This window comes from Pongo abelii, chromosome 3 (assembly GCF_028885655.2).
Source record: "Pongo abelii isolate AG06213 chromosome 3, NHGRI_mPonAbe1-v2.0_pri, whole genome shotgun sequence".
NCBI classification, from domain to species: Eukaryota; Metazoa; Chordata; class Mammalia; order Primates; family Hominidae; genus Pongo; species Pongo abelii.
In genome coordinates, this window is record NC_071988.2 from 104526067 (window position 1) to 104553140 (window position 27074).

At 42.4% G+C, this 27074-nt stretch overlaps 1 long non-coding RNA gene and 1 pseudogene across 1 annotated transcript; one reads left to right on the plus strand and one right to left on the minus strand.

The window, feature by feature from the left end:
• Window positions 1–1082: 1082 nt before the first annotated feature.
• Window positions 1083–4078, minus strand: LOC134761291 (uncharacterized). Its single transcript, XR_010139739.1, has 3 exons — window positions 3742–4078; window positions 3529–3604; window positions 1083–3426 (listed from the first exon to the last, which is right to left on the minus strand). It is a non-coding gene; the product is annotated as an uncharacterized LOC134761291 (long non-coding RNA).
• Window positions 4079–11793: 7715 nt separating this feature from the next.
• On the plus strand, window positions 11794–12838 carry LOC100446437 (aminomethyltransferase, mitochondrial-like; annotated as a pseudogene).
• Window positions 12839–27074: the final 14236 nt, after the last annotated feature.

Here is a 27074-nt window from a genome sequence, read left to right on the forward strand (position 1 = left end):
GAAATGCAAATCAAAGCCATGAGATAACATCTCACCCCAATTAGAATGGCTATTATAAAAAAGCAAAAAAAAAAAAAAAAAAAAAAAATGCTGGTAAGGATGTGGAGAACCAATCAAGCACACCCTTGCTAACTTCAAAAACTCCAATTCTTTATTGGTGAAAACATGAGAGGATGAATTATCTTCTCACTGTTGGTGAGAAGATAATTTGTTACAGCCATTATGTAAAACAGTATGGCGGTTTCTCAAAAAACTAAAACTAGAACTACTATTCGATACAGCAATCAGACTACTGGGTATTTATCCAAAGGAAAGGAAATCAGTATATACAAGGGATATCTGTACCCTTGTTTTTTTCCATCATTATTCACAATAGCCAAGATATGGAATCAACCTCACTATCCATCAATGGATAAATGGATAAGGAAAATGTGACATATATATATCACATATATATCACATGTATATATATATATACACACACACAATGAAATACTATTTGGTCATTAAAAAAAAAAGAAATCCCATCATCCACAGCAAAATGAATAGAACTGAAGGTCATTATGTTAAATAAATTATAAGCCAAACACAGAAAGATAAATATCACATGTTCTCATTCATATGTGGGAATAAAAAAGGTGATCTCATGAAGGTAGACAGTAGAATGACAGTTACTGAAGGCAGGGGAGGGTAGTGGGTAGGGAGATGAAGAGGAGTTGGTTAATGGGTACAAACATACAGCTAGACAGAAGGAATAAGTTCTAGTATTTGACAGCAGAGTAAGGTTACTACAGTTAACGATAACTTATCATATATTTCAAAATATCTAGAAGAGAATATTTGAAATATTCCCAACACAAAGAAATGATAAATGTTTGAAGTGATGGATATCCTAATACCCTGATTTGATCATTATACATTGTATGCATGTATCAAATATCACGCATTTGTATAATTATGTATCAAGGACAAAATTCCTGAAATCCTAAAAAAAAAAAGTCCTTTAAAGAGCCAGTGAGGGTAAAGGATAAGACCAAGGTCCAACTCAAGCAACAGAAGATAGTTACAGAATTATTGTGCGTCATTCTGGAGAAGAAGCCAAGTTGTTCCTAAGAGGGAAAAGAGGTGGAAAACGAGGGAAGAGAAAAAGTTGGATAAGAAGAAGAGAAGCAAGAGGATAGAATGCAGGGCCAGTCCAGTGGCTATGGTCTGAATGTGTGCCCCAAAATCATATGTTGAAACTTAGTCACCAATATATAATATCAAGGGGTGTGTTCTTCAGGAAGTGACTAAGTCATGAGAGCTATTTTCTTGTAAATGGGATTCATGCCTTATAAAAAAAGTTTCACACAGTATTTGCCCCTTTTGCCCTTCTGCCTTCCACCATGTGAAGACACATATTCAAGGCTCCATCTTGGAAGCTGAGACTGAACCCTCATTAGACACAGAACCTGCTGGTGCTTTGATCTTGGACTTCCCAGTTTCCAGAGCTGTCAGTATTGAATGCATGTTGTTATAAATTACCCAGTCTCAGGTGTTTTGTTAGCAGCAGGAACAGACTAAGACACCGGCCCCTAATATTTATGAGTTTTGGCCTGTTCATACTGGCTCAGGAGAGCCAATTGGGTCAATTCTACGTTCAATGACATCATGTGGATAGTGCGAAATCACCGATGGGTATTTATATCATGTAAATTGGCAAATGCTATAAATCAGGGCTCACCAATGCCATCTTTCCTCTGGGAGCCTGTTTCCCTCAACACCTGTAGGTCTGGGGCAAGAAGCCAACATAACATTGGTCGAATATTTATTTATTTATTTCTTTAGAGACAGAGTCTTGCTTTGTCACCCAGGCTGGAGTGCAGTGGCGTGATCTTGTCTCACTACAGTAACCTCTGCCTCCTGGGTTCAAGTGATTCTCCTGCCTCAGCCTCCTAAGTAGCTAAGATTACAGGTGCCCACCACCATGCCCAGCTAATTTTTTTTTTTTTTTTGTATTTTTAGTAGAGACAGGGTTTCACTATGTTGGCCAGGCTGGTCTCCTGACCTTAAGTGACTTGTCTGTCTCGGCCTCCCAAAGTGCTGGGATTACAGCTGTGAGCTACCGTGCCTGGCCAGGTCTAAATATTTATAACAAACTGTTAAATAAAATGTGTTCTACCCTCACATCTTGACAAATATACTTTTATAATGACCTGGAAGGGCAGGTTCCTATTTAGAATTCTCAGACTCCTTGGGGTCTCCAGATTATGCAGACAGCTGGGCTCCCTGGCTGCCCATCCCTGGTCTGAGGGCAGTTCCTCTTTTATTTCTACCTATGCCCCATCCTACACTACAAAGGGCTTTGTGGACACATGTGTGGGCACCTGATGCTGCATAGCTAAGCTCTAACCACACCCACTTCATAAAATGTGTGTCCCCTGGGCATCCTTAGCCACTAGGGTTGTGTACTCCAGCTGTGCAGTCTGCCCTTAGGAGGACTTAATCAGGAAAGAGGATGTACTGGCCCTGTAAATAGGCTCCAAGTGGTTTGGGCAGATAATTCTGCAGTCTAAGGTACCCAGACGTAGATGAATAGCATTCCATTGTATAGATCACTTTGGGTAATATGGACATTTTAACAACTTTAATCCTTCCAGTCCATGAGCATGAGCTATCTTTCCATTTATTTGTGTCTTCTTCTATTTTTCTAATGAATTTTTTACAGTTTTCAGTGTACTGATTTTTTGTGTGTTGATTTTGGATCCTACAACTTTACTATATTTGTTTATCTTAACAGTTTTTTGGTGGAGTCTCTGGGGTTTTCTACATATAAGGACATGTTATCTGCAAACAGGTGTAATTTAACTTCTCCCTTTCCTATTTGGGGGATGTCTTTTATTTCTTTCTCTTGCCTAGTTGCTGTAGCTAGGATTTCCAATACTATGTTGAATAGAGGTGTCAAGAATGGACATCTTTGTGTGGTTCTGATCTTAGACGAAAGGCTTTCCATTTTCACTGTAGTGTATAATATTAGCTGTGAACAAAATCTGCATTTTAAAACACCTGTTAGATTCTTACTGGGATATGTTGAAGGCCTCTAAATGTAAGAGGTAGGGTAGGGCTTTGTGTTGTTGTTTCCCCCAAACTCACTAAATGTTGACATGTTACCCTGGTATCCAGCCCTAGATGGAACTCTGCTACCTCTGTCATCATTAGCAAGCAGGCATGCTCTTCTTACAAGCTCAGCTCAGTCCCTTAGGCACTGTATCGGCTGAGATAAGGAAAAGCTGCTGTAATAATAATACAGTGGTTTAAAGCAACAGTCCGAGGTGAATGTTCCAACGTGGCAGGTGGTCTGCTTCATGAGGCACTCAGGGGCTCAGGTTCCTTCCAACATGATTCTGCACCACTCTCTGGGCCTTTTGTTTTCTGCATAGCGAAGTTCTAGCCAACCAAACGGCAAGAAAGGAACAAGAACTCAGAATAGGCATATTTACGTTCTTAAGGTGTAGGCCCAGAAATCTAGGTATACATTCTTCTACTCACATGCCATCAGGTGAAACTTAGCCACATGACTACAACTCTCTGTTAGGTGAGCTGGATGGGTGCTGTAGCCAAGAACCTAGGAAGAAGAGAAGAATGGACTATTTGGTAGAAAACCGGTTGTCTCCACCATTGGCACACTGCCAAGTATCTTGCAGGGAACAATTAATCAAGGCGGATGCAATAATATTCTAGAGGCAAGTTAAGCTCACTTACTATTCAGAATAGGTAGCAGAATCTTCAGGTCCAAATCAGAGCCTGAGCCACAAAAACCACCCTGAAAGATATAGATAGGTTGCTGGGCTCATAAATTTTATGCACTTCTATACATATAAGGACACAGATTCTTCTACAGTATTGCTAATTAATCCACACGTTTTATTTTATTTTTTAATTTATTTATTTTGAGACAGAGTCTCGCTCTGTCGCCCAGGCTGGAGCGCAGTGGCGTGATCTCAGCTGATTGCAACCTCCGTCTCCCGGATTCATGCCATTCTCTTGTCTCAGCCTCCCGAGTAGCTGGGACTACAGGCACCTGCCACCACGTCCAGCTAATTTTTTGTATTTTTAGTAGAGATGGGGTTTCATCATGTTAGCCAGGATGGTCTCGATCTCCTGACCTCATGATCCGCCTGCCTTGGCCTCCCAAAGTGCTGGGATTACAAGTGTGAGCCACCGCACCCAGCCTCACACATTTTATTTTTTAAATTTAAGTTTATTTTATTTTTTTAGAGATGGGGTCTTGCTATGTTGCCCAGGCAGGATTCAAACTTCTGGGCTTGGCTGGGCATGGTGGTTCATTCCTATAATCCCAGTGTTTTGGGAGGCCAAGGCAGGAGGATTGCTTGAGTCCAGGAGTTTGAGACCAGCCTGGGCAACATAGCAAGACACTTCTCTACAAAACAAAAACAAAAACAAACAGACAAAAACCTCCTGTGCTCAAGGAATCCTCCCACCTCAGACTCCTGAGTAGGATCACACACACATGCCACTGTGCCTGGCTAATCCACTATTTTAAACACCACACATTTTGCCAACTGAAAACTATTTCTATCATTTTAAAAGTATATTAACAACTAGTAAATTGAGATAGCAATAGTCAAACCACTTGTAATAGGTCCTCTGGAATGTGGAGACCTGAGAAAAACATTTCAAACCTATCCTGGAGAGTATATTCCTGATTAGGGCACTTCAAATGCTAAATTCCTATTTCTAGATTAAAAGTAACAAACATGCATATATCACATTGTCCAGGCCCTTGATGCATATTGAAAACATTCACACCACACACACACACAGACACACTCACATACACATGCACACACACAAACATGTGTGTGCACACACACACACACATGCACACAGGAAATACAGAAAACTATGCACCAAAACAGAGATGATTATTATTAGGTAGGGTCTATTTTGTGCAGGTATCAACATATAAATATTCCCAGAGGAATTTCATAATTCAGGAAGATGACAAAAGAAGTAAAGAATGACTGCATCTATTCTGAACTCTACCCAATTCTGGAGTCCTGAGGTCAGTCACTACTTCTTGCTTTCTAAGGCACTGATGGTAACAATTAACTTCTGTGGCCAAGGGACTATCTCCAGGATGGCCTGGATCCTCTTTTTGCCATCCCACACTGCTCTCACACCACACTGTTTGAGTTGTCTATTTCCTGCGTCTGGGCCCTTATTATAAATGAAAGTAGTTCTTCTTTGCTTTGGTCCTGGCTCAAAATATAGCCCTCAACTACTGAGTCTTTAGTAATTCCTTTGCATCTGATTGCAGATGCAATTGAAAATTGCAATATAACTGCAATTGCCTTGCCTGTGAAAAGGCAATATAACCGATGGTTGAAAGCAAAGATTCTTTCAGTTCCCTCATCTGAGTAATGAGTTGGCAGATGTAAAGTGCTTAGGACAGCACCTGGCATGTAGTAAGTAGCACTCTATGGGTGCCGGCTGTTATCATTTCTCTATTATCTGTTTCTCCTGACAGACCTGTAGATAGTGGGACTTTGAATCTTCTTCACTTTATTTTACTGTTTTAATTAATTAATTAAATAATTTTTTTTAAAAAAGACAGAGTCTCACTCTGTTGTCCAGGTTGGAGTATAGCGAAGCAATCATAGCTCACTTTAACCTCAAACACCTGAGCTCAACTGATCTTCCTGCCTCAGCCTCCTGAGTAGCTAGGACTACAGGCATGCATCACCTCACCCAGCTAATTTTTAAATTTTTGTAGAGATGAGGTCTTGCTATGTTGTCCAGGTTGGTTTTGAACCCCTGACCGCAACGGATCATTCTGCCTTGGCCTCCCAAAGCTCTGGCATTACAGGTGTGAGCCATTGTGCCTGGCCTCCACTTTATTTTAAGAAGGAAACCACAGGTAAATACTCTTAACACTTCATCACTCTTGACACTACCCTTCCACTAGGTAACTGCACGAACAGGGTCAGATGGCTGCTGGGGTTGTTTTGAAACTTGACATGATTAAGCCTGTGATGCCAGAATAAAAAAAAATTACTTTTCTCTTGCCCTTTATCTGTTGTCTGTCTTTTAGACATTTAACTATCAGTCTTCCTACATAAAGGAATAAATGGGGTAAAAAAAAAAAAAGAGTTTTTCCCGTTCCAGGATGGCCAAATAGCAACAGCTCTGGCCTGCAGCTCACAGTGTGATTGATGCAGAAGATGGGTGATTTCTGCATTTCCCAACTGAGCCTCCGATGGTGATACCCAGGGGAACAGGGTCTGGAGTGGACTCCAGCAAACTCCAACAGACCTGTAGCTGAGGGATCTGACTGTTAGAAGGAAAACTAACAAACAGAAAGGAATAGCATCAACATCAACAAAAAGGACATCCACACCAAAACACCATCTGTAGGTCACCAACACCAAAGACCAGAGGTAGATAAAACCACAAAGATGGGGAGAAACCAGAGCAGAAAAGCTGAAAATTCTAAAAACCAGAGCGCCTCTTCTCCTCCAAAGGATTGCAGCTCCTCACCAACAACGGAACAAAGCTGGACAGAGAATGACTTTGACGAGTTGACAGAAGTAGGCTTCAGAAGGTCAGTAATAAACTTCTCCCAGCTACAGGAGGATGTTTGAACTCATTGCAAGGAAGCTAAAAACCTTGAAAAAAGATTAGATGAATGGCTAAGTAGAATAAACAGTGCAGAGAAGAACTTAAATGACCTGATGGAGCTGAAAACCACGGCGTGAGAACTACGTGATGCATGAACAAGCTTCAGTAGCCAATTCAATCAAGTGGAAGAAAGGGTATCAGTGATTAAAGTTCAAATTAATGAAATAAAGTGAGAGGAGAAGTTTAGAGAAAAAAGAGTAAAAAGAAACGAACAAAGCCTCCAAGAAACATGGGACTATGTGAAAAGACCAAATCTACGTTTGATTGATGTACCTGAAAGTGACAGGGAGAATGGAACCAACTTGGAAAACACTCTTCAGGATATTATCCGGGAGAACTTCCCCAACCTAGCAAGGCAGGCCAACATTCAAATTCAGGAAATACAGACAACACCACAAAGATACTCCTTGAGAAGAGCAACCCCAAGACACATAATTGTCAGATTCACCAAGGTTGAAATGAAGGAAAAAATGTTAAGGGCAGTCAGAGAGAAAGGTCGAGTTACCCACAAAGGGAAGCCCATCAGACTAACAGCAGATCTCTTGGCAGAAACTCTACAAGCCAGAAGAGAGTGGGGGCCAATATTCAACATTCTTAAAGAAACGACTTTTCAACCCAGAATTTCATATCCAGCCAAACTGAGCTTCATAAGTGAAGGAGAAATAAAATCCTTTACAGACAAGCAAATGCTGAGAGATTTTGTCACCACCAGGCCTGCCTTACAAGAGCCCCTGAAGGAAGCACTAAACATGGAAAGGAACAACCAGTACCAGCCACTGCAAAAACATGCCAAATTGTAAAGACCATCGAAGCTAGGAAGAAACTGCATCAACTAACGGGCAAAATAACCAGCTAACATCATAATGACAGGATCAAATTCACACATAACAATATTAACCTTAAATGTAAATGGGCTAAATGCCCCAATTAAAAGACACAGACTGGCAAATTGGATAAAGAGTTAAGACCCATCAGTGTGCTGTATTCAGGAGACCCATCTCAAGTGCAGAGACACACATAGGCTCAAAATAAAGGGATGGAGGAAGATCTACCAAGCAAATGGAAAGCAAAAAAAAGCAGGGGTTGCAATCCTAGTCTCTGATAAAAGAGACTTTAAACCAACAAATATCTAACGAGACAAAGAAGGCCATTACATAATGGTAAAGGGATCAATTCAACAAGAAGAGCTAACTATCCTAAATATACATGCACCCAATACAGGAGCACCCAGATTCATAAAGCAAGTCCTTAAAGACCTGCAAAGAGACTTAGACTCCCACACAATAATAATGGGAGACTTTAACACCCCACTGTCAATATTAGACAGATCAGAGAGACAGAAAGTTAACAAGGATATCCAGGACTTAAACTCAGCTCTGCACCAAGTGGACCTAATAGACATCTACAGAACTCTCCATCCCAAATCAACAGAATATACATTCTTCTCAGCACCACATTGCACTTATTCCAAAATTGACCACATAGTTGGAAGCAGTCCTCAGCAAATATAAAAGAACAGAAATCACAACAAACTGTCTCTCAGACCACAGTGTAATCAAATTAGAACTCAGTATTAAGAAACTCACTCAAAACCGCACAACTACATGGAAACAGAACAACTTGCTCCTGAATGACTACTGGGTAAATAACGAAATGAAGGCAGAAATAAAGATGTTCTTTGAAACCAATGAGAACAAAGACACAACATACCAGAATCTCTGGGACACATTTAAAGCAGTGTGTAGAGGGACATTTATAGCACCAAATGCCCACAAGAGAGAGCAGGAAAGATCTAAAATCAACACCCTAACATCACAATTAAAAGAACTAGAGAAGCAAGAGCAAACAAATTCAAAAGCTAGCACAAGGCAAGAAATAACTAAGATCAGAGCAGAATTGAAGGAGACAGAGACACAAAAATCCTTCAAAAAATCAATGAATCCAGAAGATGGTTTTCAGAAAAGATCAACAAAATTGATAGACCACTAGCAAGACTAATAAAGAAGAAAAGAGAGAAGAATCAAACAGATGCAATAAAAAATGATAAAGGGGATATCACCACCAATCCCACAGAAATACAAACTACCATTGGAGAATACTATAAACACCTCTATGCAAATAAACTAGAAAATCTAGACGAAATGGATAAATTCCTGGACACATACACCCTCCCAAGACTAAACTAGGAGGAAGTTGAATCTCTGAACAGACAAATAACAGGCTCTGAAATTGAGGCAATAATTAATAGCCTACCAACAAAAAAAAGTCCAGGACCAGACAGATTCACAGCCGAATTCTACCAGAGGTACAACGAGGAGGTGGTACTATTCCTTCTGAAACTATTCCAATCAATAGAAAAAGAGGGAATCCTCTCTAACTCATTTTATGAGACCAGCATCATCCTGATACCAAAGCCTGGCAGAGACACAACTAAAAAAGAGAATTTTAGACCCATATTCCTGATTAACATTGATGTGAAAATCCTCAATAAAATACTGGCAAAGTGAATCCAGCAGCACCTCAAAAAGCTTATCCACCACGATCAAGTTGGCTTCATCCCTGGGATGCAAGGCTAGTTCAACATATGCAAATCAATAAATGTAATCCATCACATAAACAAAACAAACGACAAAAACCACGTGATTTTCTCAACAGATGCAGAAAAGCCTTTGACAAAATTCAACAGCCCTTCATGCTAAAAACTCTCAATAAACTAGGTATTGATGGAAGGTATCTGAAAATAGTAAGAGCTATTTATGACAAACCCACAGCCAATATCTTACTGAATGGGCAAAAACTGGAAGCATTCCCTTTGAAAACTGGCATAAGACAAGGATGCCCTCTCTCACCACTCCTATTCAACATAGTGTTGGAAGTTCTGTCCAGGGCAATCAGGCAAGAGAAAGAAAGAAAGGGTATTCAATTAGGAAAAGAGGAAGTCAAATTGTCCCTGTTTGCAGATGACATGATTGTATAATTAGAAAACCCCATCCTCTCAGCCCAGAATCTCCTTATGCTGATAAGCAACTTCAGCAAAGTCTCAGGATACAAAATCAATGTGCAAATATCACAAGCATTCCTATACACCAATAACAGACAAACAGCCAAATCATGAGTGAACTCCCATTCACAAATGCTACAAAGAGAATAAAATTCCTAGGAATCCAACTTACAAGAGATGTGAAGGACCTCTTCAAGGAGAACTACAAGCCACTGCTCAATGAAATATAGGAGGACACAAACAAATAGAAAAACATTCCATGCTCATGGATAGGAAGAATCAATATTGTGAAAATGGCCATACTGCCGAAAGTAATTTATGGATTCAATGCCATTTTCATCAAGCTATCAATGACTTTCTTCACAGAATTGGAAAAACCACTTTAAAATTGATGTGGAACCAAAAAAAGAGCCCTCATTGCCACGACAATCCTAAGCAAAAAGAACAAAGCTGGAGACATCACACCGCCTGACTTCAAACTATACTACAAGGCTATGGTAGCCAAAACAGCATGGTACTGGTAGCAAAACAGAGATATAGACCAATGGAACACAACACAGGCCTCAGAAATAACACCACACATCTACAACCATCTGAACTTTGACAAACCTGACAAAAACAAGAAATGGGGAAAGGGTTCTCTATTTAATAAATGGTGCTGGGAAAACTGACTAGTCATATGTAGAAAGCTGAAACTGGATCTCTTCCTTACACCTTATATAAAAAGTTATTCAAGATGGATTAAAGACTTAAATGTTAGACCTAAAACCATAAAAACCCTAGAAGAAAACCTAGGCAATACCATTCAGGACATAGACATGGGCAAGGACTTCATGACTAAAACACCAAAAGCAATGGCAACAAAAGCCAAAATAGACAAATGGGATCTAAATAAACTAAAGAGCTTCTGCACAGCAAAAGAAACTACCATCAGAGTGAACAGGCAACCTACAGAATGGGAGAAAATTTTTGCAATCTACCCATCTGACAGAGGGCTAATATCCAGAATCTACAAAGAACTTACACAAACTTACAAAAAAAAAATCCCATCAAAAAGTGGGCAAACGATATGAACAGACATTTCTCAAAAGAAGACATTTATGCAGCCAACAGACACATGAAAAAATGCTCATCATCACCGGTCATCAGAGAAATGCAAATCAAAACCACAATGAGATACCATTTCACACCAGTTAGAATGGCGATCATTAAAAAGTCAGGAAACAACAGATGCTGGAGAGGATGTGGAGAAATAGGAACACTTTTACACTGTTGGTGGGACTGTAAACTAGTTCAACCATTGTGGAAGTCAGTGTGGCAATTCCTCAAGGATCTAGAACTAGAAATACCATTTGACCCAGCGATCCCGTTACTGGGTATATACCCAAAGGATTATAAATCATGCTACTATAAAGACACATGCACACGTATGTTTATTGTGGCACTACTCACAGTAGCAAAGACTTGGAACCAACCCAAATGTCCATCAATGATAGACTGGATTAAGAAAATGTGGCTCATATACACCATGGAATACTAAGCAGCCATAAAAAAGGATGAGTTCACGTCCTTTGCAGGGACATGGATGAAGCTGTAAACCATCATTCTGAGCAAACTATCACAAGGACAGGAAACCAAACACTGCATGTCCTCACTCATAGGTGGGAATTGAACAATGAGAACACTTGGACAGAGGGCAGGGAACGTGACACACCGGGGCCTGTTGTGGGGTGGAGGGCTGGGGGAGGGATAGCACTAGGAGAAATACCTAATGTAAATGATGAGTTAATGGGTGCAGCAAACCAACATGGCACATGTGTACCTATGTAACAAACCCGCATGTTGTACACATGTACCCTAGAACTTAAAGTATAATTAAAAAAAAAAAAGCAATATTTTTTAAAAGAAAAAAGTGCTCAGTGGGCAGCTTTTGAAAGAAAGTCTAAAAGAGAGTTCCCCACCTCCTGTGCATTAAGTTTATCTACATACTTACCTGTTCCCTTTAATAACTGTAGTTTTTGCTGGTGTTTAAATATTCTAAAAACTACATCTCCCAGCGTGTGTGGCAGAGTGGTGGCCTCTGTGCACCCTCTGCACCTGTCAGAGGTGACAATGCAGTGGGCTGTGAGCACGGTGGCCAATCGGGATTTTCTCCTGCAGGCATTCCCTCCTGCCTTGTGTCATCTGCTTAGTTGTGCACAGACCGAGATACGTGGTGGTGACCTGGTGAAGCTGATGCAGGGTCTAGTGGTTGGAGACATTGCAGAGCTAAGGCCAAACCAGAGGACACTGTTGCTGCTTACTCATGAGGCTAGAGGCACCTTAGATGACTTGATTGTGATCAGTACTTCTGAGGGGCACCTATATGTGATGTTCAACACTGGCTGCTGGGAAAAAGACTTGGCCTTCATGCAGGACAAGATCAGAGAACTTCAGAGGCAGGGCAGGGATGTGGGCCTGGAGGTGGTGAATACTGCCCTGCTAGCCCTGCAAGGGCCCCCTGTGGCCCAGGTGCTACAGGCTGGGGCAGCAGCTGACCTGAGGAAACTGCCTTCATGACTAGTGCTGTGATGGAGGTGTTTGACGTGTCTGGCCGCCACCTTACCCACTGTGGCTGCACAGGAGAGAATGGCGTGGACACCTTGGTGCCAGCAGCGGGGGCAGTTCACCCAGCATCAGCTCTTCTGGAAAACCCAGAGGCGAAGCTGGCAGTGCTGGCAGCTTGCGCCTGGAGGCAGGCCTCTGGCTGTACAGGAGTGACACTGATGAACACACTACCCCTGTGGAGGGCAGCCTCAGTTGGACATTGGGGAAGTGCCACTGAGCTGCTCTCGACTTCCCTGGAGCCAAGGTCATTGTTCCCCAGCTGAAGGGAAAGTGCAGTGGAGGTGTGTGGGGTTGATGTGTGAGGGGGCCCTGATGCAGGCACACAGTCCCACCTGAGCATCGAGGGTCCATGATTCGTACTGTGACCAGTGGCTGTCCCTTGCCCTACCTGAAGAAGAATGTGGCAATGGGTTACATGCCCTGCCAGTAGTCAGCCAGGGGCAATGCTGCTGGTAGAGGTGCGGCGGAAGCAGCAGATGGGCGCAGTCAGCAAGATGCCCTTTGCGCCCATGAACTGCTCTACCCTCGTGTGAGGATGGCTCAGGGCAGGACCATCCCCTCCAGAAGTCTTGCCCTAGAGGGTATTCTTCAAGGGCTTAGGCAGGAAGCTGAGGCAGAACTCACTGGGGGTGGGCAGCTAAGGGGGAGGTTGGTTTTAGTTGTCTGGTTAAGGGGGCCATACCACTTACTCTCTCCACCCAACCCATGGCCACTCCAGCTCCAGGACCCTGTTTCTGAGCGACAGACCAGCCATTCAATGTCTTCTTTCGGTCCATGATCCCACTGACCCACTCTAGCCTGATGGAGGGAAATGAGAAGCTCTCGCTCTGCTATCTCTCCCACTCTGCCAGGTGCTGGCTGTGGAACAAAGGCTCGCCTTTGTGGGGAGGATAAAACCTGCCCAACCTGCCTCACCTTGGTTATTCGCATTGCAAGGAGTCATTACCATGGGCAGTATGGGCTCAGGCCACCTCTTCCAGTTTGCTTTCCATAAATGCAAATTGTCCCTACCGTGAGTCAGGAATGAGTCCTGACTCGCAGTGGGGCTGCTGTAAACTTGGGGATGGTTGAGGGAACACAGACGCAGCCTTCCACGCTCCCCAGGTGGTCCAGCCTGCTGCCCAGAAGCAAACCATGGCAGGCTCACCACTGGTTCTATGCCGCAGGGCTGTTGTAGGACAGGCTGGGCTTCCTCCTGGACTCACCTTACCCTGGGCTGACCTTTGCCCCTGGTATCCAATAATGGCCTCCACCAAATCCTGAAAAAAAAAATTAAACACACTTCCTTCTTAAAAATAAATATTCTAAAAATTCTGAGGAAATTATTATTATTATTATTTTGAGACAGGGTCTCACTGTCACCCAGGCTGGAGTGCAGCGGCACCATCATGGCTCACTGCAGCCTCCACCTCCCAGGCTCAAACGATCCTCCGGCCTCAGCCCTGAAAGTAGCTGGGACTACAGGCATGCACCACCACACCTGGCTAATTTTTGTATTTTTAATAGAGATGGGGGCTCATCATGTTGTCCAGGTTGGTCTTGAATTCCTGGGCTCAAGTGATCCTCCTGCCTCTGCTTCCCAAAGTGCTGGGACTATAGGCATGAGCCACTACACCCAGCCATAAAGTTATTTTTAACTCAGGTTTATTTACAAAGAAAATGTATGACAGACCTTACGTAGTTCTGGGCCGCGAGGCTGCCTCAATGAACTCTCCATCTATTGAGCTTATGGTAAATGTTCCACCATCTTCTAATTGGAATCCACACTAACGGCCAAATAATATGTAGACTCGAAAGTATGTATGCTTTTTTTTTTTTTTTTTTGAGACAGAGTTTCACTCTTGTTGCCCAGGCTGGAGTGCAATGGCACGATCTCGGCTCACCGCAACCTCCGCCTCCCGGGTTCAAGCGATTCTCGTGCCTCAGCCTCTCAAGTAGCTAAGATTATAGGGAAGCACCACCACGCCCGGCTAATTTTGTATTTTTAGTAGAGACAGGGGTTCTCCTTGTTGGTCAGGCTGGTCTCAAACTCCCGACCTCAGGTGATCTGCCTGCCTCGGCCTCCCAAAGTGATGGGATTACAGGCGTGAGCCACCGTGCCCAGCAAAAGTATGTATGCTTTACAAAATATTACACTTACATTAACACACCTGATTCTATCCTGAAGTAGAGTCAAAAGTCTCTGTAATCTGTTTAATAGATTCAAAATAGTAGAGAGAAAATCTGAGCAAATCATCGTACTGTTTTGTTGTCCTCCCTCCCAAACAATGCAGCAGCTGAGTGGTGGCTGGATTGCAGGATTCTGGGGGTGCTGTTTGCCCAGTATTTTCATAGTTGAGTGCAGATACTCCCATGCCCTGGCAAACCAGGAGGTTTGCTCACCCTAGCTGGGGGATAAGCAGGCCTTACGTGCCCACCTAGGAAGGTCTGAGTTTATCAGTACAGTAGCATCATGAACAAACAGCCACCAGCTACAGCTTCCTAGAAGCCTCTTTTCTCAGCGAAGAAAAGACAAGATAATCATCCCCCCTAAAATGGCAGATTTGCCACTGGATCCAGTTGCCTTGTGTTTTCCTCATCACACACTGTGGTGGGCATCAGCTGGAGTTCCAGGCCCTCCACACCAGGGTTGAGGGTTTTTTCACCTTGTACCCCAAGGAGGTAAAATAGAGTAACAGTCAAGAGTGGAGGCTGCGACTCCTGACCACCTATGGTCAAATCGCTGCTCTGCGCCTTCCTTAGGAGTGGTGGCTTTATAATTGTCAACTTGGCTAGACTGAACTACATGTCCCACAATTCTCCTGCCTGCATGGCTCTGGTTAGGGTGGGCCACCAGAGACATTCTTCAATCAAGACCCTCTGCATCTGTAAATTTATTAAGTCTGAAAACTGGGTAAAAGGCTGTGACTGTCTACTATGACAATGCAAGCTACATTTTTGACTACCCATCCATTTTGTTCCTAGGAACACTATGATCAATTACCACCACAGATCTTTGTGAGCTAAGGCAACTGGTTAGCAATATGTTCCTGCTGCCCTGTATTGTAAATATGTCCACGCTTCTTGTCTTTGGTGGTTAAATGCAGTCACTTTGACTCTGCCTCTCTGGGATTCCATCATCCCCATTGAAATCAGGAAGCCTCTCTCAATGGTCGCATTCCTTACAGCCACACCTAGCCTGCAGAGGAGACACCCACAGAGCTTTTCCAGTCTGCAGGTGCCTTAGTGCAGGGAGTTGTCTCCTGACTCTTTTCCTGGAACATGCTGGGGGCTGGGCGTGCAGGTTGCACATGGTAAATCCAGTCCTATGTGCCTATCTCCCTAAGCCTTTGGAGTCTCTCTTCCATATTGTGACAGAAAGCTGTCTAGTTAAAGTGCGCTCATATGAATGAATTTAGCCTGCTCTAGTGTTCTATCCCACTATTCTCGTTCGAACATCTTTAGGATGCACTTCCACACATGTTCCCCAGGTCTCTGAAGATACACATTAGAAAAGTGTGGCAATTCTTTTGGCGTATAAACTATTTCTTCCTGGGTCATGGTGGGTCCCTGTCCTACTGGAACTTGCTGAGATTTGGCAATAATCATGAGTCTAGTGGCAACAAGGGGTGGTTGTGGTAGATTTAGAGAAGAATGAGTAACTCCTTTTAAGGCATCTGTCCCCAGATGAGCTTATCACAGATATTTAAGTAGAGGAAGGCTAGTCTTCTACCAAGAGCAAGCTACTTCCACAGGAGAGGGAAGCTCAAAACTATACGTTCAACTATTGTTGTAAGTCAGCAACCCACAGTCTTAAATTTTATGTTTAATTTTTTAGCAATATCAGCCCTCTGGCTGTGAGCAATAAAGGATTCTTTTAGGGCTATCCTCAAAGCTCTGTGGTCCTCTAACAATGACTTCAGCTCAGAGTTAAAGGATTTGGGTTTGTCATTTTTCTGTTAGTACTCAAGTATGCTCAGAAAAATCCGTCTCACAGCATTCCTTACAGTCATCATGTATTGCCATAACAGTTAGTTGCAACTGCCATTTGGGCTCCTAAGACATTTGCTTCGGTTACAACTTCATTACAATTAGCCACAAATGCTAGCTTGATGTGTGATGTCCCTGCACGCCACAGGTCACTAGCTTCCCATTTCCCATTGCTAAGGATTTCAGCACTGTGCTGAACTCCAAGGACAGGGTCAGCCCTCAAATCCCATCTCCGCAGGTCTATCTCCTAGGACTACTCCCAGCACCATTTTGTGGCAGTTGGATTCTGTACTAGTCCAGAATTGGAGTATAATTTGAACATGGAAAGTTTAATAAAATAGAATTATTAACTAGAGGAGGGGAATAACTAAAAGGGGTAAGCAGAATGCTAAAGAATACTCTAGAGCTGAGAAAAATACTTGAGGAAGAAGCAAACTTGGAAGGGATTCCTCTCGTCAAGCTGGAATTCAAGCTTTGCTGGAGAAGGTGTGGCTGCAGTCCACTGGAGGGTGGACAAGTTTGCTGGGTTGACCCATGCCAGAGCCAGTCTAAGTCACTGGACAGGCAGGTAATATTCTTCTAGGGAGCAGGGGGACGGAGGCTGGCCAGAAAACCACAGCTAGGACTAGCAAGTGGGAAACATGTCTCTGGGATGCACGTGAGAAGGTTGGCAAACCACTCCAAGGTGTAGGAGAGGGCTGAGGCTAGCAGATGGACCTGTGCAGGGATTGAGGGCATTAAGAACCCCTTTACTGACTGCTTGTCATGAGGCCTGGTGTTAGGAGGGCTGCAGCCAGGTGGTCACAGAGCTGGAGCTGGTGGCTTGCCAAGGGACTGTGCCCTCTCTGTGCACACTGGTATGCTAGTTTGCTAGGTCTCCCACAACAAAGTACCATAGACTGGGGGGCTTCAACAACAGAAATGTATTTCCTCACAATCTGCAGCCAGAAGTCCAAGATCAAGGTGTTGGCGGGGCTGGTTTCTTCTGGGGGCATCTTTCCTTGGCTTGTCTTCCCCCAGTGCCTTCACATGTTTCCTTTTGTGTGAGTCTGTGTCCTCATCTCCTCTTCTTGTAAGGACACCAGGCATATCAAATTAGGGCCCACACTAGTAACCTCATTTAACCTTCCTCTTTAAAGACCCTATCTCCAAAGACAGTCACATTCTGAGGTACTGCAGGTTAGGATGTCAACGTGAATTCAGGGGGACACAATTTAGCCTGTAATAGTTGGGGAGGAGCATTACTGGATGTCCCTGCCATATGTTGCTTACAGCCAGGAGCAGAAGCAAGAAGCAAAAGGAAACATGCCCGGCAAGGAAGAAGTCCCTTCCTCCTGCAGGGTCCCTCCAGCGCCCTCTACTGAAAAAGTCTGACATCCCGCTCACTGCAAAGGAGAAAAGTCTACAGGATTCAACTCCACTATTGCAGAATAGATAATGAAGGACGGATTTAGAGCTGAGAGGCAATAAATTAATAACAAGCACACTGGTTCTTCAGCTTTCCCAGCATTTCTGTGAGTTTTCTAATGTCCTCTAGAGAAAATGTGTGCCTAAACTGACCGGTTTACAACTGAGAACACTGGCAAATTTGTAGTTTCCAACTTTTTTTTTTTTGACAGTAGTTGTGCATTATGGTACCTTCAAGTTCTCATTTTGGGAGGAATAAACAAATTTTCCCTGGAATTTTACTATTATGATAAGTATAAATTAAAATTATCTCCATTTAACGTGGCATGGTAATGGGCTACGGAAGCAAGACCAGAAATCTAGCTTTCCTGTTGTTCCTTGTATCTGCCTGGTTCATCCCTGTTTCAAGGCTGATACACTTGCTTTTCCTCCTTCCTGGAACTCTCTTCCATCAGATATTCACATAGCTTCCTCCATCACATCAATTAAACTTCTGTTCAACTGTCACTCGGAAATCCTTCCTTAGTACTCTATCAAAAATAGCCTCCCTTCCCCATAACTCTCTTTCACCAGACTTTAGTTTTCTTTATAACAACTTACCACTACATTATATTATTTAAAGTAGCCTATGCACTTATTTACCTACAGAGTCACTCACCTATTATTAAAATGCAAGTTCTAGGAGGGTAGGGATATGTCTTGTTCACTGAGGTATCCCCAGAACCTAGAAGAGTGTATGGCATATAATAGGTACTTGATAAATATTGATTAAATGAAGGGCTGTAGGTTTCAGAAAAGAGTTGGTTTTTCCAGAACACAACTCCATATGCAGGCATATCTACAGCAATGAAAATTTAGCCCCTAAATTAATTAGGATGGCAACAATATAATTCTGTTTTGATTATTCTCACCCTAACTTGGTAAAAACGACTTTCGTTCAGTTTTTAAAAATTGTGGTATAGTTAGCACACAGCAAAATTCACCTTTTGTGTGTGGGTACAATCCTAAGAGTTTTGGCAAATGAGTATAACTATGTAAAACCATTGCAATCAAGATATAGAACAGTTCCATCATCCTCCAAAATCTCCTGCTTCCCTTTTGTAGTCAGATACTCCTCTGACCTCCAGTCCCTGGCAGCCACTGATCCGTTTTCTGTACTTATAGTTTTGCTTTTTGCAGATTATCACACAAATGGAATCATGTAGTATATAGTTTTTTGGGTCTGCCTTCCTTCACCTAGCATAATGCATTTGAGATTCATGCATTTTGCTACATATATCAGTTGTCTGTTCCTCTTTATTGCTGTATAGTATTTCATTATATATGTACCATAGTTTGTTTATTCTTTCACCAGCTGAAGGACATTAAAGTTATTTTTTTTTTCCAATTTGGGATTATAATGAATCAAGCTATTATTAACACTCATGGACAGGTTTTTGTGTGAACATAAGTTTTCTTTCCTCATGGGTAGATACCTAGGAGTGATTTTGCTGGGTCATATACTCAGTGCATAGTCAATGATAAGAAATTGCCAAACCAGGCTGGGCGTGGTGGCTCATGGCTGTAATCTCAGCACTTTGGGAGGCCGAGATGGTCAAATCACTTGAGGAGTTTGGGGTGGGTGGTCCCAGCTACTTGGGAGGCTGAGGCAGGAGAATTGCTTGAACCCGGGAGGCAGAGGTTACAGTGAGCCGAGATCACGCCACTACATTCAAGCCTGGGTGACAGAGTAAGACTCTGTCTTAAAAAAAAAAAAAAAAAAAAAAGAAATTGCCAAACTGTTTTCCAAAGTGACAAAACCATTTTGCATTTCTACCAGCAATGTATAAGAGTTCCAGTTACTCTACATCTTCACTACCACTTGCTATAATGTGGGATAGCTATGGACTATGGAAACAAGACTAGAAATCTGGCCTTCTTGTTACCCGAATCTGCTTCATTCATCCCTATGTCAAGGCTTATGCACTTGCTGTTCCATCTTCTTGGAACACGTTCACATGTATTAGCGTAACTTCCATTCACATTTTATTTTAAAGGAGAGCCTATCTATGCACACATAAAGACCAGCTAAAAACAGAATGAAGAAAATCAGAAACATGAATACGTGAATGAGAAAAAATTATAAAATTGTATCCCTTTCCTTACATTCTTCCATGTTTCAGAGATCTTAACAATTTTCAATTAGTAATTAATCTGTGCTAAAAACTTTTTTATTTGTAACATGTTTTTAAGTGGATTTGTCTAAAATATTCAGTGTGTATTTTGGCCAGGCACAGCAGTTCATGCCTGTAATCCCAGCATTTTGGGAGGCCGAGGAAGGCAGGTCGCCTGAGGTCCGGAGTTCGAGACCAGCCTGGCCAACATGGTGAAACACTGCCTCTACTAAAAATAAAAAATTAGCCAGGCGTGGTTGCATGCGCCTGTAATCCCAGATACTTGGGAGGCTGAGACACGAGAATCGCTTGAACCCTGGAGGCAGAGGTTGCAGTGAGCTGAGATCATGCCACTGCACTCCAGCCTGGGTGACAGTGAGACTCTGTCTCAACAATAAAATAAAATAAATAAAATAAAATATAAAATAAAATAAAATAAAATAAAAAATAAAAAATAAAATAAAATAAAATAAAATAAAATATTTAGTGTGTATTTTTAGCAGTATTTAAAAAATACTGATCAGAGCCATAAACTTCCTCCAGATTCTAAAGTGTTAAAGTGTCTTTAACACTTTCCTCTCTTCAAGGAAATGATGTAAACTGAAAGCAATTTATGTTTATGAGGCATTCCTGCAATGGGACATAACCTCTGATCCCAATAATTCCTTCACAGATGCTGTGTTGACATTTCTACTGCTTAAGTATAAAGCAAGTAAAAGCCGTGATTATTTCAGTTTGTTACTATGCCAGTGCTGCCTACGAAAAAAATTACTAACTTGAATTTTCAAGATTGTTGAAGAGTTTTAAACGAGGTAAACAAATATAAATCTAGTTAACATTTGCATGCATTACTTTCCATTTCTTTACACTGAATTTATACTTTATTAATGGGTAGGATATCCCTAGATATATATATATATTTTAAATATTTTTTTTTTGAGACAGAGTCTTGCTCTGTCCCCTAGGCTGAAGTGCAGGGGCGTGACCTCGGCTCACTGCAACCTCTGCCTCCTGGGTTCAAGTGATTCTCCTGCCTCAGCCTCCCAAGTAGCTGGGATTATAGGCACCTGCCATCACACCAGGCTGTTTTGTATTTTTAGTAGAGACGGAGTTTCACCATGTTGGCCAGGCTGGTCTTGAACTCCTGACCTCAGGTGATCCACCCGCCTCGGCCTCCCAAAGTGCTGGGATTACAGGCCTGAGCCACCGTGCCTGGACTTATTTTTTTATTCTTTGACACAGGTCTGCGCCACTGTAGCCAGTGGGATATCCCTTTTAAAATTCATCTATAATTTTTACAAATTCTCCACTTTTTGTCCCCACCTTTCCCCCATCCCCCTAAACTGACACCATTTAAAAAACTCAGGCTTAGAAACTGAATGTTAAAATTGTTCTCCTGAAATAGAATCTAAAAATCAGCTTCCTCTTTTTTTTTTTTTTGAGACAGAGTCTGGCTCTGTCGCCCAGGCTGGAGTGCAGTGGCGCCATCTCGGCTCACTGCAAGCTCCACCTCCCGGGTTCATGCCATTCTTCTGCCTCAGCCTCCTGAGTAGCTGGGACTACAGGACCCGCCACCACCCCCGGCTAATTTTTGTATTTTTAGTAGAGACAGGGTTTCATCATGTTAGCCAGGAATGGTCTTGATCTCCTGACCTCGTGATCCACCGGCCTCGGCCTCCCAAAGTGCTGGGATTACAGGCGTGAGCCACCGCACCCAGTCTCAGCTTCCTCTTAAGTGAACAGTTCCTCATAGATGGTTTCTGGAAAGATAAATCCTTTGGAGAAGAAAAAGAGTGCTAAAAATGCCTGAAGGCAATGAATCACATACTGTGCTGTTAAAAGCTTTATATACGTGATTCATTCTACAAATATTTTTTAAGAACTTACTATGTGCTAGGCAGTATTCCAGATGCTGGAAATAAAGTATGATGATTCAAACAGAAAATATCTGTGCCCTCATGAAGTTAGGTCCTTGTTAGTGAGGACACACAACAAAGAAAATAAGTAAAACAAATTACAGTCATGTGCTACACAGCAACGTTATAGTCAATGATGGACCACATATAGGACAGTGGAGCCATAAGATTATATTGTATTTTCACTGTACTTTTTCTGTGTTTCTGTTTTTTTTTTTTTTTTTAGACAAGTTCTCACTCTGTTGCCCAAACTGGAGTGCAGTGGCACGATCACTGCAGCCTCTACCTCGTGTTCAAGTAATCCTCCCAACTTCAGCCTCCCAAGTAGCTGGGACTACAGCCATGCGCGACCACAGCCGGCTAATTTTTGTATTTTTTGTAGAGATGGGGTTTAGTCATGTTGCCTGGGCTGGTCTTGAACTTCTGGGTTCAAGTGATCCTTCTGCCTTGGCCTCCCAAAGTAGTGGGATTACAGGTGTGAGCCACCACATCCAGCCCTTTTCTGTGTTCAAATATGTTTAGATTCACAAATACTTACCATTGTGTTACAATTACCTACAGCATGAAGTACAGTATGCTACGCAGGTTTGTAGCCTAGGGGCAATAGGCTATATACCACATAGCCTAGGTGTGTAGTAGGCTAGACAATCTAGGTTTGTGTACATGAACTCCATAATGTTTGTACAGGGATGAAATTGCCTAATGATGCATTTCTCAGAAAGTATCTCCATCTGTAAGTGACACATGACTGTATATCGTATGTTTTAATATGGAGAAAAATAAAGCAGTGAGAGAGAAAAAGAAGTTTGTGTAATTGTTGCGTGTTAAGTTTTAGAAAATGAAGACAATGGTTTCACTGAGTTAGTGACTTTTGGGCAAATACTGAAGGAGGTGAGGAAGTAGCCATGGCAACATCTGGGAAAGCATTCCAGGAACCCCAACGAGGCCAGAAGGCTGCAGCGGCAGAAGGCCTGCAGTGGCACTGGCGAGGGAGGGAGTGGAAGAAGAGCCAGAAAGCAGCAGGAGCCCGCTCACTGAGGGTCCTTCAGCCATGCTAAGGACTTTGGCTTTACACTGGGAGAAATGGGGAGGTATGGGGAGGTTCTGAGTGGAGGAATGACATACGCTGGCTTTGGTTGCAGCAGGATCAGCCTGGCTGCTATGGTGAGGACACATGAAAGGGGCAAGGGAGGAGGGAGACCAGTTAGGAAGCTAATGCGTTAATCCAGTGGGGAGAAGATAGAGTCTTGGGCCAGGGTGGCAGCTGTGGAGGTGGTAGGAAAAGATTAGATTCTGCATGTATTTTGAAGGTAGAACCAATAGGCTTTTCTAATGTCTTGAATATGGAATGTGGGAAAAAGGAGTCACGGTTGATTACAAGGTTCTGGTCAGAGCAAAAGGAAAAGTAGATGCCATTAATGAGATGGCAAGAAGGGTGGGAGGAGGAGGTTTGAGGCTGAGATCAGGAGTTCAGTTTTGAACATATTGAATTGGAGGTGCCTATTTGGCATTCATGTTGAAATATCAAGTAGTCAGTTCAATATTCAATTCTGCCAAGTGCAAGTTCAAAAGGGAAGTTTAGGCTGTAGGTACACATTTGGGAGTAATCAGTATACAGATGACATTTAAAGTCAGGAGTTTAGATGAGATCATTTTCTCATGCAATTCTTAAAACACCAGCATGAGGTAGATATTATTTTAATCCCCATTTTAGATATAAAGAGATAGGCTGGAGAGGTTTAAATAGTTCACTCTAAGTCATTCAGTTAGTAACTGTAGGGACTCCAATGTTCATTCTTATCTCTAAGAGATAGTTTTCAAATTGGGCTCTGTGACAATCCTAAAAGAAAGGAAGGTTCAGTTTAAGGGGACTGTCTCTGATTTCCATCTGTACGTATTTGTTGGGGTTTTATGTACGATTTTATTTGAAAAAAAAAAAAAAAGTATTTATGCTGAGTGAGGTGACTCACGTCTCTAATCCCAGCAACTTGGGAGGCTGAGACAGGAGGACTGCTTGAGCCTAGGAGTTCAAGACCAGCCTGGGCAACAAAGCAAGACCCTGTCTCTACAAAAAGAAAGAAAGAGAGAGAGGCCAGGAGCGGTGGCTCATGCCTGTAATCCCAGCACTTTGGGAGGCCAAGGTGGGCAGATCACTTGAGGTCAGGAGTTGGAGACCAGCCTGGCCAACATGGTGAAACCCCGTCTCTACTAAAAATACAAAAATTAGCCAGGCATGGTGGCACGTGCCTGTAATCCCAGCTACTGATTTTGAGTTTTTTGAAGATAGAAACTGTCTAATTCATCTCTGTGTTTGCAGCAACTAGCCTGTGCCTGCACATAGATGTTCAACAAATGTTTGATGACTGTCTGAATAATACATATTAATTGGAACAACTATAAAAATGTTAAATGTTACCTTCTCCATGGAAGAGATAGTTCAGTATAAACCATGAAATCCAAAATCCCATCACAATGAATAACACGATAATCTTGTAAAATGAGAGCACAAGTCTAAGTATGTCAGATATCAGATCTTGGGGATATAATCAATGAACGAGGCAACGTACATCAACAACAATAACCAAATGGGCAAAGACATGAAGGCAACTCACACAGAAGAAATAAAAATGCTCTATAAACACTTTGAAAAAGATCAACTACTTTAGTAATCACAGAGTTGTGAGTGAAACCACATATTGTTCTTGCCTGTGTGTCAAAGTTTTAAAAATAGTATCTCTTCATATTGGCCAAGGTCTGAGAAAGAAGCTCTCATGCACTGCTATTAGCAATGTGTAGCTTTCTGTAGGGTAATTTGAGAAAATGAATCCAAAACCTTTAAAATGTGCATACCACCATACTCCACACTCCACACCTACACTCCAATCCCTGGAAATGTACATGCACATACACAAAGACATTCTGCTTCTAGGATTTTTCCTACAGAAATATTCACAGATATGCCCAATGATACAAATCTATTCATGGCCCTAGTGCTTGTGAGAAGGAAAAAATGCAAATATTGAAATCCTATGTGTTCCATGATAGGATTAAATTGCAGTGCATACATATGATAAAAACCTATGCAGCCAAAAAACACCAATATATTGAAAGAAGCATTAATGGCATGGGAAAATATTAAGTGAAAAAAGTAGATTTTACAAAAGAAGTATAGTATAACCTCTGCCTCCCAGGTTCAAGCAATTCTCATGCCTCACTCACCCTCCTGAGTAGCTGGGATTGATTACAGGTGCGTGCTACCAAGCCCGGCTAATTTTTTTTGTATTTTTAGTAGAGATGGGGTTTCATCATGTTGGCCAGGCTGGTCTCAAACTCCTGACCTCAAGTGATCCACCTGCCTTGGCCTCCCAAAGTGCTGGGATTACAGGCATGAGCCACCATTCCTGGCCTGATTAATTTCTAAAGTTAAAAATTAGTTACTGTATGCCAGCACCTATATTAAATGTGTTGCATAGTCTCTAAATTATACATTAACCCTAAGAAATAGGCGTCACCATTGATACCGGACAAATGAGCCCCAAAGTGGAGCTTAGTCCACGAGGGTTCTTGGCTTTGCCCAGGAAAGAAGGGCAAAGGGCAAGCCAGAGATAGAATAAAACAGCTTTATCGAAAAGACAGTGTTACGCTCCAGTGTTGTTAGCGTTGTGACTGCTCCTGCAGAGCAAGGCCACCTGGTGGGCAGAGAGTAGCATTACTTATATTCTTATATAGTTTTGATGATATGTACATGAAAATGTTTTTGTAATGTTACCTCATATAGTCAACTTTTTATGTTGTTGAACAGCATTAATAATTTCTCTGTTTTTTTTTTTTTTGAGACAGAGTCTTGGTCTGTTGCTCAGGCTGGAGTTCAGTGGCGCGATCTCGGCTCACTGCAAGCTCCACCTCCTGGGTTCACGCCATTCTCCTGCCTCAGCCCCCCAAGTAGCTGGGACTACAGACACCTGCCACCACGCCCGGCTAATTTTTTGTATTTTTAGTAGAGACTGGGTTTCGCAGTGTTAGCCAAGATGGTCTCGATCTCCTGACCTCATGATCCACCCGCCTCGGCCTCCCAAAGTGCTGGGATTACAGGTGTGAGCCACCGTGACCGGCCAGCATTAATAATTTCTAATGGTTGCACCTAACACCAGGTCTGACAAGTAACTCTAATGTTAGTTCACCTGATGTACAAAAATTACAAATGTTTACTGAGTGCTTACAGTGTGGTATATTGGGGACATTTCAATGAATAAGACAAACAAGATCCCACTTATTATGAAGTCTCCATTCTCGCAAGGGAAGACAGAGAATTTTTAAATCCATGAGAAAGGTATTAGGATTATACCTATTTGAGTATTTGAGCTACCGAGAGGTCAGGGAACTCTCCCAAGATCACCCAACTGGTAGGCAGGTGTTACAGCAGATTCCAACCCTGGCGAACTATCATCATGATAGTGTTCTTAGTTCCTGCTCCACTGGCAGTCAGAGGGTGGAGGGTGTACTTTGAGTTGGAGGAAACATTAGGGTGAGGCCAGATTATAAAAATCAGGTAGAGGCATTAAACAATTTAGCAAAGAAATCCGGGAAGAGGGAGAGGCAACCCTTGTGATATGGTATATCGGGGATATTTCAATGAATAAGACAAACAAGGTCCCACTTACCATGAAATCTCCATTTGCAGGGGAAGACAGAAAATTTTGAAATGCATGAGAAAGGTATTACGATAATCCCTGAGTGAGCCACAGAGAAGTCAGGGAACTTGCCCAAGATCACCCAACTGATAGGTGTTAAAGCAGATTCCAACCCTGGCAAGCTGTGGCTGTGACTGGCATTCACAGCTCCTGCTCCACTGGCACCCACCAAGTGCTCTGGGAATTCAGAGGACAGATCAGTTAGAGCTGGAATAGTTGTATTCATTTACTTTTTAGACCCTGTAGCTCCCATCCTATCTCCACCCCCATCATGAAATTGTGGTAGATAATTGTTCACAGTTTAAAAAGTTCTTTCACATGATTTCTATTGAAAAACTCAGTGACTTTGAAGCAGAAGAGTACGGCAAGGGCCCTCCTCGCTGAATAGGCAATGCTGGTCATTTCAACTATCACAAACTCCTGGCAATGCTCCGTTCAGCTCTCCCAGGGACTGACACTCCTGATCTAGATGGATGACTGCTGTGTGTCTTTCCAACTTGAGTTGTAAGTCTGTGATTCTAGAGACTAATAATCTACTTCATTGTTTTTTCTTTTTTAAAAATCTGTTCCTTACCCATTTATACTATTTTTTCAGTGTTTTCTACTGGGAGAAGGGAGGAAAAATGAAAAAGAACTAAAATAATTCAAT